Genomic DNA, 14441 nt, shown 5'->3' with positions numbered 1-14441 from the left:
CGTATCTTGGGGTTACCCTGAGTCTCCGGACACCACTCACTGGGTACCACAGTTTTGGCTCTATAGGCAAAAAAATAAATAAAAATCAAACGCTTATTAGAAGCAAAGACGACAATGGTCAGTTTTTACATTCATGGAAACAAGCCATCTTGTTTCCCAAAGCCCTGTGTTGGAACATGTGCCATCCAACTTTAATAAATGAATTGGTGTCGGGGGGCGGGCAATAAGAACTTTACTAATTATTCAGGATGATCAAAAGCCCAGCAGCCATTGAGAAGAACATCACAACCATCTTCCAAGCTGGGTGAATGAGCAACAAAATGTCAGCCTAAATCCAATGTAAGTTTACAAAGTAATGCAAACTAGGGCAAAAAAAAAAATTATTTCACATATAAACCTGATGCAACAGGGGTCAAAATTGGTTGTTACTACCAAGGAAAGAAATGTTATGGTCTTAGTGGACAACTTAGTGATCAAGAGCAGGGACTGCTTTGGGGAGACGGGGACACATTCAGTTGTTGACAGCCAGGGTGGATTTGATTTAAATTAAATCGATTTAAATCACTAGTCAGTAAGATTTTATTTAAATCATTTTTTTACAGAAAGAGCCATTCTTCCTGGTATAATCTTAATATTTACAACCAGATGAAAGTTTCATTTTTGGAATAATAAATTTTCAGAGTAGTTTTTACAGTTATATCAAAAATAACTGATTTGGTTATACTATAAGAAATACATAGACAAATAATTATGAAATTATTATGAGGTTTATATTTGGACAACTTTTCTGCTGTACTTTATTGGAAGGAGAAAAACAATCATTTCCTTAATTACAATTTAAATAATTTATTTAACTAAAACAGTAACATTATATCATATGTATCCATGTTTGTTAACTGATTTGTTAAATGATTTAAAAAAAACCAAAAACCTTAGACTGAGTTTTAGCACACATGAAAAACTTAAAACAAATCCTTATTTCCTGATGAATAGCCTTTGGACTATAATGTAACTTAAATAGAAAACTATCTTTAGAAAGATTTTTCCTCCAAAAGCATTTTATTTTAAAAATCAAATTTAAATTTAAAAAAATTCCATTATTTTAAAATAATTGATTTTTATCCACCCTGTTGACAGCTGCTTTTATACCCTACAAAACCCCAAAGCAGGACCAAAGTTTTGGGATCAGTCCACTGCACTTGGGTCCATTTCAGATAAGGCCTGCTTCACTTTGAAGCAGGCTGAAATACCTCTATAGCTGCCTCCTTTGGTTTGATACTCAGCTTCACTGAAAGTGGATGCAGAGCTTTGCTATGTTTCTGTTAATGCATATGACAAATGCATTCGCTTTCACAACAGCCACATCACACTGCTAGCTCATGTTCACTTTGCGATCAACTAAGATACCTAGATCCTTTTCACATGCGCCCACCACTTTTGCCCCTAAATGCAAGACATTTGTCTCTGTTGAATTTCACAGTGTTGGCTTTGGCCCAGTATTCCAATCTGTCAAGACCCTTGATTCTGTCTTCTATGGTGTCAGTTATCTTTCCAAGCTTTGTGTCATCTGCAAATGGGATAAACATCCCCTCAATGCCCTCACCCTAGATAAAAATGTTCAACAGCACAAAAGCAAGAACAGAGTCGTGCTTATAAGCACTTGCTGGGTACAGCTGTGGAGCCACCTAACAGTAGTATCATCCAGCTCACATTTTATCATCTTGTCAGCAAGCGTACCACGGGAAACTCTGTTAAATCCTTTGCTGAAATAATGATAATGCTATGCCCAGAACGTTTCCATGGTCTACCAAATTAGTAACTGTCAAAAAAGGAGATGAAGTTGGTCTGACATGACTTATGCTTGATAAACCCATGCTGGCTCCTAGAAATCAATGCATTCTTTTATCAATGCTCACAAACTTAATAAGCTATAACAGAAATTTGCCCAGGAACAATGTCAAGCTGACCGATCTTCAGTTTCCAAGCCTAGCTCTTTCCTCACTTTCTGAAGACAGGGGCTCTTGTCTGTCTCCAACCTTCTGGCACCTCAACTGCCCACCATGAATCCTCAAAATTTACAGTGGCTCTGAAATAATGTCCAAAAAATTCTTTTGGCAGTCTTGTAATTACATCTAGCGTTTGAGACTTGAACTAGGAATCTGTTAATCATCCCCTTACCTATATTGGGCTGCAAATTCTCCCTCCTGTTGCGAATTACACTTGCAGGCATGTATGGGGGTCTATTAGGATGGTCCACCCCAGGGACCAATGGATCCTAAGGGGTTTTTTGGGGAGGGGGTGCTTTTGCGGATATGACTGCTGCTCCTGCCAAATTTCTGGCTGATCTGTGAAATACCAAAATGACCTGAATAATTAACACAATTTGTTCCATGTGTCCTCCTCTCCTGTTTAACAGAGCCAAGGATGTTCCATGGTACATACCTGAGCTGAGGGCAATGAAGCAAGCTGGGAGATAACCAGAACACAAGTGGAGGAAAGAAGAATCCAATCCAACACTAGTATAAACTCAGTATTAAGCCACCGAGGGTAAGGAAAAGGTGTGGTTTTTCACCAGCTCCATTGCCCCTCAGTGTAACCCAGCAGGGTTTTTCCAAGTGGTTCAAGACCTTTTCAACTCTGGCTCTATGGATGAAATAGTAGAAGCAAGTATGTTGTTACTTGTTTGCAAGACATTTTAAGGATAAAACCACTTGCAACCACCACGACTTAGCTGTTGCTGGCCCATCTGTGGAAATACCCAGCGTACTGTCTAGTCTAGTCCTGATGGCCAGTTTCAGTTGGTAGGGGATGCAGACAAGGCAACTTGGTTGGGTGTACACAACTATGAGTTTGCTTGACCCCTTGCCCTTCCCGGCTTACTGCTTCTAGCAGCAAAGGGACAACTGGTCAGGTCCTGAAGATAATAAACCTCACCAAGAGAGGGTGAACAGGTGGCAGTGTGTCCATTATTGAAGAAAGAATCCTTGGACTTAGAATACTTTAACAACTATAGACCACTAGCTAATGTCCCTTTCCTGTACAAAGTGATGGAATGTGTGGCTGCCAACCAGACCCAGCAGTCTTGGATGAATCTGATTTTCTGGGTCCATTACAGTTGGGGTTCAGGCCTGGTTTTGACAAAGAAACTATTTTGGCTGCTCTGTGGGATGACCTAGCTGCCAGGTGAGAAATAGGGGAAATGTCTCCATGTTGATTAGGCTTCCTCAACCCTGGTCCTCCAGATGTTTTGAGACTACAATTCCCAGCATCCCTGACAACTAGTCTTGCTAGCTAGGGATCATGGGAGTTGTAGGCCAAAAACATCTGGAGGGCCAGGGTTGAGGAAGCCTGATGTTGATCCTCGATCTCTAAGCAGCTTTCAATACCATCAACCATAGTATACTTCTGGAATGGCTATAGTTTGGAAGGAAATGAACTGGAATGGTTTCTGCTTATACCTGGGCTGGCCAGCACAAAAGGTGGTGCAGGTGGATTTCTCTTTGATCCCATGGAATTTGCAGCATAGAGTCAGGTTTTATCTTATCACCCACGCTGCCAGATATGAGGTGAAGCCATCCATGGTTTTGCAGTGCATTGTCATCAGGTACCGTATTTTTTGCTCTATAAGACTCACTTTTTGCCTCCTAAAAAGTAAGGGGAAATCTGTGTGGGTCTTATGGAGCGAATGCAGGCTGCGCAGCTATCCCAGAAGCCAGAACAGCAAGAGGGATTGCTGCTTTCGCTTTGCAGCAATCCCTCTTGCTGTTCTGGCTTCTGAGATTCAGAATATTTTATTTCTTGTCTTCCTCCTCCAAAAACTAGGTGCTTCTTGTGGTCTGGTGCGTCTTATAGAGCGAAAAATACGGTATGTAGCAATGGGTTTGCTGGATCAGTTCTTGGGCATGGCCTGAATGATAGCCAATAAAGAGAAACTCAGTGAAGTGTAGGGGGCGGGAATAATTTCCTATGTTCATTCATAATAATGAATGGATGCCAATTGCAAATACAGTACAACACATCAGGCAATAATTGGCAGCTTCAAACTTTTTAGCTTCATTTACTAAATAAAAGAAAAATAAACATGCTAATTAGATAACTCTCTAGGGTATCAGAAAATGTTGTGATGCAAACTGAAAAATTAGAGTAATTTGCATAGGGATATTTTCCCAGGAAATGTCTCAAGAAAATGCACTTCACTACTGAAATTCATTTCAGACAAGATAAAACACACCATGAATATGAAATTTCTTTGTTTCAAATACTGGTGTTTAACCTGCTCTGGACTAAAAGGAAATTCCATGTCTGCATGATGTGACAATGGTCTCTTGCTTTGATTGTGTTTCTTAAAAGTATTAGACTAATTCATGGTCTAGCAGTGGCTATCAGCTAGAGTAATTAAATTGAATTATTGTGCTCAGAGGGATGGTACTGGAAAGTACTTGTTTTCATGGCCTCTTGTGAGCTTCCAGAAGCACCCAACAGGCTATTTTTTCAGAGGCTTGATGGGCTGCTGGCAGCATCCAGCAATGATCAGAATGGCTCTGTGGGTACAGGATGAGACCCTTAATCTCAGGGTCATGGGTTTGAGCCCCACACTTGGCAAACGATTCCTGCACTGAAGTGGGTTGGACTAGATGACCCTTGTGGTCCCTTCCAACACTACAATTCTATTATATTTCATGCTGTTGCTAGGAAGACTTGCATGTGTGAATAACTTAAGTTATCCACAAAACAAAAATGATCCCTGATCTAATTGAGATGCAGCGATAAGCTACTGGCAATATTCATCCACCAGTGTTGTGCAAATTCATGGCCAGCAACTTCTTTTCTGCTCTGCAATGGCCTTGTGAAGCTAAGACATGCTGGGTGTTATGGCTACACTCATGGGATAACTCAGGAATAAGTGCACTTAGTTCATATACAGCACTATAAACTATAGACAGTCTTCAAATCAGAAATCCATTACTTGCTTTCATCATACTTATTTTGAAGCTTTTGCTTAAAATTCACTGAAAAAGGCCAGTAGCTACTTTAAATATTTAGGAAAATACTTTTTAATGTACAAACCGAGGTTCAAATTCAAATTGTAGACCCTGAACATTCCTTCTTCAGTGTCACTGAGTTAAAGCAAAATGATTGTTTGTGCACTGTTTTGGTGGACACAACACAGTTAAGAAACTGAAAGCACTTTTCTAAAAAGCCCCCAAACAATTGGTTGTTCCTTTGTATTGAGATCTTGTTCGTGATTAAGAGCTCCCACATTTTGCAGGTGAACTTATGCACTTTTATCTTTAAGTTAGCTAAATTTTAGCAGTAACAATATAATTCAATTCCCTTCTAATTTCTGCCTCAGTTTGTGTCTGAACACCCTAACAGAATGTGTGGGTCAATTGGTATAAAAACAGCTAGTGATCCCATTAATACATTGGAATATACATGCCTGATATCATTTAGCCTTTGGACATAGCTATCAAAGATTTGTCTAATCCTACCAGTAGTGGTCCGACACATTTCTGATTTATATTATGACTGGGATATACTGTACCACCTTGCTATATAATCCCGATAAAAGGAGGTTTACCTAAAGTTGTTTGAGGAAGAAGCCTTTGGATCTATGTACCTCTACCTCAATTTGTGTTTCTATGTCCTGAAACAATCAAACTACATAGGATGGTGTGGGACCCTAACAGGTTATATGACCAAGATAGTTCTTTTCGATTGGCTAAATTGTTTGTCAAGAAGTGTGCAAACTCAGTAAGGCTCTACAGACATTAGCCAAGTGATGTATATACCGATAACATATTTTAATTTAATCTTGACCTCCCTCTTTAAAAGATGCCCGTCCATCAGTTTTTTAAAACCTTGCAACTATTTCCCTCCAATAATTTAAAGAATCTACAAGCCAAACAGGTCTAAAATAGGCTTATCCTAAAAAGGTGAAAACTGGTAAGATTCCAGAATTTTATACTAGCTACCTCAGTCAGATTGTCAAGGCTTAGACCATGTAAGCATAGCTTGAATTGTTTGGCACCTACTTTTGTGCTTCTTTTCCAGAGAAAACCCATCACTCTATAGAGAACAATTTGTTAGAGCATTACTCCTGTACAGTCTCCCCACCCTTTATGTGGAAGACATCAGGATATAAAATATGTGGCACTCATATCCTGAGCTTTTCTTCACCCTCACTAATAGCTTCTGCCAGTCACTCAATGATTCATTGTAACTACTGCTTAGGGAATAAATATATAAATTTGGACAAAATACTAATTTTCCCTGGTTGCGCCCTCATCAACTATGACACATTTGGCTTTCCCCAGTCTGTCATATCCTTTTAAACTGAGCACATCAATATAATATGTTTAATCAAGTCCCTATACAATTACAACCCCAAAATGTTTCTAAGTACCGTATTTTTTGCACCATAACACTCACTTTTTTCCTCCTAGAAAGTAAGGGGAAATGTCTGCGCGTGTTATGGAGGGAATGCCTACAGGTGGCGGGGGGGATCTGCTGCAGTCGTGAGCAGAGAATCCATGGTTCCCCTTCCTTCCCTCCTCCGTGGCTCGCTTTGAAACAGCAAAACGGAAGAAGAGCCGCTGAATGGGGAGGAGAAAGGGACAGAGAGCCTGCTTCTTTAAAGGAGCAAAGCGGGAGAGAAGAGTGTAAGCGGCTCCTGTCCAGTTGGTTCCTTTAAAGCAAGCTCTCTTGTCCCTCTCTCCTCCCCACTCAGCTCGCTACATAGCAGCAAAGTTTTTCAGCTCGCTAAGCCGGGGATGAGCGGGAGGAGGAAGAAAAGCAGAGCCTGCTTGCTTTAAAGGAGCAAAGTGGGAGAGGAGAGGAGCCTTCTCCTCTTAAACCCCTTTTCTGCATTATTAGCAGCATCCTTCTCCTTGTCCCTTGAGTGCTTTTCCTTCCCTCCCCACTTAAAATGTGGTTACAAAGCACGGATCCACATGGATCCTCAGGATTTTTGCACTGGGTCACCCCAAATTCACCATCAGATCACATAGCATGTCCATGGCTACAACTACAGAGTTGTTCTGCCAGGCCTTTGGTCAGGGCACAGCCTGACTCCCTCCTCTGGCAACCTGCACAGAATTTTGTTTAATCGGTTGCCATCAATTTGATTTTAACTAATTTTTATAATGAAATATTTTTAGAATGTGTTATTATTTGATTGTTTATTTGATTGTTGTTAGCCGCCCTGAGCCCGGCTCAGCTGGGGAGGGCGGGATATAAATAAAATTTATTATTATTATTATTATTATTATTATTATTATTATTATCTTGCACCAAAAAAATCTGGGGCCGCAGTGGTGCAAAAACGTGGTTACAAAGCATGGATCCACATGGATCCTCAGGATTTTTGCATTGGGTTACTCCAAACTCACTGTCAGATCACATGTCTGTGGCCACAGCATGAACCACAAAAATCATGCATCCACTGTTTTGTTTAGAATATTTTTTTTCTTGTTTTCCTCCTCTAAAAACTACGTGCGTGTTATGGACAAGTGCGTGTTATAGAGCGAAAAATACGGTAGTTACCATTCCTTCCCATTTGTATTGGAAATGTGATATTAACAATTCAGTTCTATGTCTACTTTATGTTTTTATTATTTTGCTCTGTAAAATATGCTTTTAATGTAGTAAACCACCCTGGGATTTTTTGGTAGAGGACAGTATATAAATCGAATAAATAATAATAATACTCAGCCCCCATAGACTTAAATGGGACTTACTTCCAGGTAAGGCCTCCCGAACCTCCCTTTAAATGTGTACTGCCAGCATCTCAGCCTTTGGACAGTGCACTTTTAACACCTGAACCTTAATTACATTGTGAAGTTACCCTCTGATGTGCTAGCAAAGAAGATTGTGGGTTTGTCACAAGAATACTACCATCTGCAAACAAGAGGATTTTCTGGTTTATCTGCCCCATTTTGGGGCTGCTGTATTATTGACTCCTCCCCTACGGCTTGTGCCTAAGGTTCCACTGTCAATGCAAAAAATAAATATAAAAATGTAGAAGAGATACCTCTGACCTATCCTAAAGTCACAATATTTATGGTTTGATCCCTTCCCATGACTAATTTTCTATGCTTTGGGCCCTGACACTAGATAAGGTGTACTAGATAAGGGTGTGTCTCCACTACCAATTAGAAACTAGGGCAAATATACCCAAAATAAGAAAAGGAAAATGGAGTCTTAACTCTTCCAACAGGTAGAACTTACACTTGAAATGCACAGGTTCAATCCCCAAATCAAAGGGCTTCACTAACACTGCCTCTCTGCCTTGGACAGAGCCCACTAGCCTGACAGTATGAAAGCTCCCCGTACGGATCCTGAGAAGTTCGGGAGACTGTCTAAAGAGCTCAGCAGAAGCAAGTCACGGTTTTCTTACAGGAGATCCTCTCCCTTTACAACCTAAACGATTTCCATGCAGTAGGAGTGCAGAAGCCCTAAAGAGAGACACTGGCCACCAGTCGCAGAAAAGCATCACTAATGTCTTGATTATCACTATTATTTATTTAATCTGTATCCCACCCCTCACCCAAAGATCTCAAGGCGGTTCACTAAAGAAAAAAAACCCATAATAAAATAAAACACCTAATAAAAAAAAACAGTAGCAAACCAAATCTGGGATAGCTCAGTTGAGGCAGAGCATGAGGCTCTTAATCTCAGGGTTGCGGATTTGAGCAGAATCTTCCTAATTATTGTGCCCAGAGGAATGGTACCGGAAAGTACTTTTTTAAGAGATGGCTATAATTTTCATGGCCTCTTGTGAGCTTCCAGAAGCATCCAACTGGCTATTTCTTCAGAGGCTTGATGGGCTGCTGGCCGGATCCAGCAATGATCAGACTGGCTCAGTGGGTACAGGATGAGACTCTTAATCTCAGGGTCCTGAGTCTGAGCCCCACACTGGGCCAAAGATTCCTGCCTTGGAGGGGGTTGGACTAGATGACCCTCGTGCAGTCCCTTTCCCCACCCTACCATTCTAAGAAGCCCCACATTTATGAAGGGCTGGGTAGAGCAATGGTCAGACCTGGCAGCTTCAAAAAAGCATCTCCGGGCGAGCGCTTCCAAAACACCCTCGCAGCCCAAGCAAGGGCAATGTACCCAGCCCCAAAGACCCCGCAAAATGGGGCGAAGTGGAAGCAGCAGCTCCCTGTGACACTTGCCCTGCCTGCCTGCCTGCCTGGCCCCGCGCCCTTTCCCACAGCCACTTCTGACACGCATCTCCCCACCGCTGTCAAACATACACGCCCCTTTCAGAAGACCCTCGGGGTTGACGACCCGCGTCTCCCATCAAAAAAGGCCCTTTGCTTTGACAGGCAGGCAAGGCGTACGTACACACACACACACACACACACTTTGCATGGGAAAGTATTGGATCCACGTTTTTTATAGTCTGTACTGTAGGCGTGTGATTTCCAGGTGTGATTTGACACTGGATTTGTTGGTTATTTTTTAAAAAGTGGAGGATCCACGAGGATCCGTGTAGATCCGCCTTTAACCCAGACTCTCTCATATATATATATATATATATACGAAAGCAAATATATATATATATATATATATATATATATATATATATATGTGTGTGTGTGTGTGTGTGTGTATATACAGACACACACACACACAAATATATATATGTGTGTGTGTACGCCTTGCCTGCCTGTCAAATCGAAAGGCCTTTTTGACGGGGCGTGTGTGTGTGTATATATGGGGGGGGGGGAGGGACCACACGAGGTTGACATATACACGCCCCGCGCCCTTTCCCACAGCCACTTCCGACCCGCGTCTCCCTACTGCTGTCAAACACACACGCCCCTTTCAGAAGACCCTGGGGGTTGATGACCCGCGTCTCCCGTCAAAAAAGACCCTTCGCTTCGACAGGCAAGGCGTGCACAAAGATATATATATATATGTGTGTGTGTGTGTGTGTGTGTGTGTCCGCCTTGCCTGCCTGTCGAAGCGAAGGGCCTTTTCTGACGGGGTGTGTGTGTGTGTGTGTGTGTGTGTGTGGAAAAGGGGCTACACGAGGGTGACCTATACACGCCCCGCGCCCATTCCCACAGCCACTTCCGACACGCGTCTCCCCCCCTCCCCCGCTGTCAAAGACACGCGCCCCTTTCAGAGGCCCCTGGGGGTTGACGCCCCCGCCCCCAAGAGGCCCCTCAGAATGGCGCCTCCCCTCAGAAAAGGCCCTCCTAGATAGATATATATATACACGCCGCCGCCGCCCCCCCCGCTCCCCCTCCTTCCCCCCCCCGGGTCTCCGCGGGCCCCTCCCGGGTACCTGCCAGTGGGGCGGCCCGGCGGCCCCGCGACGTCGTCGCCCTCCCGCTCCCGCTGCCTGGGCCCGAGGCGCGCGCGCGCCGGCGCCTCTCCCTCCTCTGCGCCGCGAAGCCGGCTGCGAAAGGCCGACCCTGCGCACGCGCCCAGCGCGCCCTTTGGCGCAGCTTCCGGCGGAGGATCCTCCGCCCCGCCTCTTCCGCCGACGCCACCGCTCTCCTTCTGCGGCCCATAGACGCGCTCGCTTATAGCTCTATGGTCCCGTCGCGGCCTCGGAGACCCGGAAGTGGCGCTCTAGGGATGCGGAGGCGGCGGCTGCTGCTCCTCGCAGAAAGGGAATTGGGCTGCTGGAATTGCCATTCAAATGGATCTCCCAGCGGCTTGCGAGCCATAAAGGAGTCGCAGCGTCATTTAAAAGGAGTCTTAAATTAACTTAAGAGGAGTAATTTAAGAGGAGTCTTGAATTAAATTTAAGAGAAAGGTCTTAAATTAATTTAAATTTAATTTAATTAATTTAAATTTAAGAGGAATCTTAATTTAAGAGGAGTTCACATCTGGGACAAGCTGATTGGAGATTGAAAAGAGTTTTCATTTTGGGTCTGTTTCTTAAACTTTTGCCATGGTTTTTTTCTTCCTCATTTAGGGAGTTAAAACTAGCAGTTTGAACAAACATACTTTATCTGCTCTCTTAAATGCGCTGCTTAAAAATAGGCACCAGTGAGGTTTGGAAGATTAAACAATGCTATACTATATTTCTGCCATTCACTAGATAATACGTTTAATTTCTATAGTATTACGTGAGGCTGACGTAGACTATTTGACCTTGGGACAATGCATGCCACCCACAAAGCGCCATTTAAAGGTAAAATTTAAGAGGAGTCTTAAATTAAAGGAGTCGCAGCGTAATTTAAGCAGAGAATCACCAATACAGCCTAAATCATACAAAACGATTAACAAATTATCAGTAAAACAGTTGGTCTACGGAACGCTGGGAACAAAATAAGCTGAACATCACAATTCCAGCCAAAGTCACGTTATATGATGAACAAAGCAGTCTAATCTCTAACACAGCAGCCGCCTTGGCGGAGGAGGAGGAGGGCGCTGCGCCATGTTCACTGGGCTGCAGGAGTTCGGAGTGGCAAACGGGGAAGACCTGAAGGAGACGCTGAGCAGCTGCGCGGAGCCCCTCAAGGCCATCGAGCAGTTCCAGACCAAAAATGGCATCCTCCTGCCCACTCTTCAGTCCGCCTTGCCGTTCCTGGACCTCCATGGCACCCTCAGGCTCAAGTTCCACCAGTCTGTGTTTGATGAGCTGAGGGAGAAACTGCTGGAGAGGGTCTCAGCCGTTGCCTCTGAAGGAAAGGCTGAAGAAAGGTCCAAGCAGCTGGAAGACCTCCTGGAGAAGAGCTTTCCCTTGGTCAAGGTGCCATCAATCCAGCCTGTGGATTTAGCGGTGACCTCTCTGTCCTGCACAACTTCTTCAGCCCTCCTCCCAAAATGAGGCGCTGTGATAGGAATTTTATGGTCTTAGACATATGTTAAATGTTCATAAGTGTACCAACCAAGCACATACATAGATCAGCACAGGAAGACCGACCTGGAACCATTTTGATTCCCAAACTGTCCCAATGTTTTCTCTGCAAGGTCAAAGGAAAATGGAAAAGCCTCTCCATTGTCTTTTCCTTCACAAATCCTGTCATAAGGGTATGTCTGTGTTTGAATAGGGTGTGAGCCTGTGACCTGGCCCAGGAAATAAGTATTTTACCACTACAAAAGACTGGCCAGGCTACCCAGGCAATCCAATCAAGTAACCTGCCAGACAGGAGATAAACAAGGACAGGAAAAAAACAACATTCAAATTTCTGTTTTAGACCGCCTTTTCTGTGATATAGGTGTGATGTATCTGAGGGGTGGTCTTAGGTTACACCCCTTCTGTGATGTATGTATGCTGTTTCTGGGGGTGGTCTTGATCTACAGGATGGGAATTTCAAAAGTCTTTATAAGGCCTTGCACACTATTTTTCTGGGTCTCTCCTCTCTCCTGCGGCTGAGGGGAGCACCCTGTTGCAACAGATCAATAAAGATCAAGCTTACTAGCTGCTTTGCTTCTCAATATTCTCTGGTTGGCCTCTGTTATTCTCTCCTACCAATAGGGAACCTATGTAAGGACTCTATATGGGCTCTTGGATACCCCATAAGGGAAAAGGGAAATTTTTGTTTACAACAGCGCCAAGGAGCGGTGGTGCAGAAGCTCACCCAAATGATCAGGAAGAACATGAAACTCTACGACGTGGTGCTGCAGTTCCTGCGGACCTTGTTCCTTCGGACACACAATGTCCATTACTGCACATTGCGGGCAGAGCTCCTCATGTCACTGCATGGCCTAGATATCAGCGAGATCTGCTTGGTTGACCCCTGCCACAAGTTTACCTGGTGCCTGGATTCCTGCCTTAGAGAGAGGTTTGTGGACAACAAGCGGGCGCGAGAGCTGCAAGGCCTCCTCGACGGAGCGAAGAAAGGGCAAGAGCAAGTCCTGAGGGATTTAGCCATGATACTGTGTGATCCATTTGCCATCAACACCTTGGCTCTGAGCACCATCCGCCACCTGCAAGAACTGATTGGGCAGGATATGTTACCTAGGGGAAGCCCCAATCTTCTGCTTCTCTTGAGGATGTTGACACTGGGACAGGGAGCCTGGGACATGATTGACATGATTAAGGAACCCAGAATGGAAGTAGACTTGATTACCAAGTTCCTGCCGCTGTTGATGACCTTCGTGGTGGATGACCACACATTTACCGTCGATCAGAAGCTGTGTTTGGAAGACAAGGGCCCAGCACCTTACCCCACCACAATCCCAGATATATTTCCCAAATTTCTGCAAGAGCACTGGATCGCCTGCCAGGTTGGGCTCTACTACGTGCTTCACATCACTAAGCAGAGGAACAAGAACGCTCTTCTCCAGCTGCTCCCCACCCTTAGGGAGACATTCAGGGATCTGGCCTTCGGTGACATCTTCCTGCACCTGCTCACCTGCACCCTCACTCTCCTCAGCGATGAGTTCACTCAAGAGGAGTTCTGCACTAGCCTTTTTGATGACGTCTTCCTCACCGCCTGCTGGAGGAAGGGGAATGTACCGTATTTTTCGCTCTATAGGATGCACTCCCCCCTCCAAAAATGAAGGGGAAATGTGTGTGCGTCCTATGGAGCGAATGCAGGCTCCTTGGCTTCAGCGATAGCAACGCGAAGCCTCCGAAGCGCAGAGGGAGTGCACACCAATCCCTCTTGCTCTCCAGGCTACGCTTCGCTGGAGAGGCACTGCACAGTTTCCCCTCTCTGCGCAGCGCCCCTTTGGCGAAGCGGGAGGAGAAATGGAAAGGGCTCCGTTTCTCCTGCAGCTTCGCTGAAGGGGCACTGAGCAGAGAGGGGGAGATTCCCCCCCTCTGTTCTCCCCCTCCTATGGTCGGGTGTGTTTTATAGAGCGAAAAATACGTCACATAGACACATGCTAAGGCTCCTGCTTCACCTCCACCAAAAGGTGACACCTGCCAAGTTGGAGTCCCTGCTGAAGTCGCTGGAGCCTCCCAAGCACGGTGGAGAAGCCTTGAAGGAGCTTTACAACCAGCAAAAAACTGGAACTCCGCAAGCCCAGTGCCTGTCCAGGGCGCAGCCGACACCCCCACTGTGGACTTGCCCCGGCCAACAGTGGCCCCACTGACCTCACTCCAGGCTGCGCTCCCCCTGAGCCTGTAGAACAAAGCTTCTTGTGTTGATCTCACCGCAGAGATCAGACCCAAGTCCAGATTCCTGATACAAACCAGTCATGATCTTTTGCCTGTCTTTCGGACTTGGGTTGCCTCATCTATTCTGGCCTGTTGCCCCAGAAGACAGCTCTGCCCTCAAGAGTGGTCTTCTGGGGCAAATTTGATAGAGCTGTTCTTATTAAAATAAGAAAACTGCCTTTAGTCCCTGTCAGGGAAAAAGTGGGGGTATAAAGAAATAAAAATATAATAATAGTAATAATAATAATAATGAATTTGGTTTTCTGGGGGAGAGGAAACTGACCATATATGTACGTTTTTAAAAACAAACAAACCCCTAAGTGTTATTTTAGATGTTCGCATATAGAGAAGCCTAGTAATTTAATGA

At 44.5% G+C, this 14441-nt stretch overlaps 1 protein-coding gene and 1 pseudogene across 2 annotated transcripts in view; one reads left to right on the top strand and one right to left on the bottom strand.

The window, feature by feature from the left end:
• The window catches only part of KPNA1 (karyopherin subunit alpha 1), a 31447-nt gene extending 21031 nt beyond the window's left edge, over window positions 1–10416 (bottom strand). Inside the window, exon 1 of the mRNA XM_082206097.1 lies at window positions 10298–10416. The gene's annotated coding sequence lies outside the window, so the exon portion shown is untranslated. The remainder of the gene's footprint in view (window positions 1–10297) is intronic.
• A 427-nt stretch (window positions 10417–10843) lies between these two features.
• LOC309522612 (negative elongation factor B pseudogene) lies at window positions 10844–14045 on the top strand (annotated as a pseudogene). Its single transcript has 3 exons — window positions 10844–11796; window positions 12520–13430; window positions 13773–14045. The product of its transcript is annotated as a negative elongation factor B pseudogene (transcript).
• Window positions 14046–14441: the final 396 nt, after the last annotated feature.

This window comes from Podarcis vaucheri, assembly GCF_965113315.1.
Source record: "Podarcis vaucheri genome assembly, chromosome: 17".
NCBI lineage: Eukaryota > Metazoa > Chordata > Lepidosauria > Squamata > Lacertidae > Podarcis > Podarcis vaucheri.
Note: the sequence above shows the minus strand (reverse complement) of the source record. Positions and strands in the feature narration are given on the sequence as shown.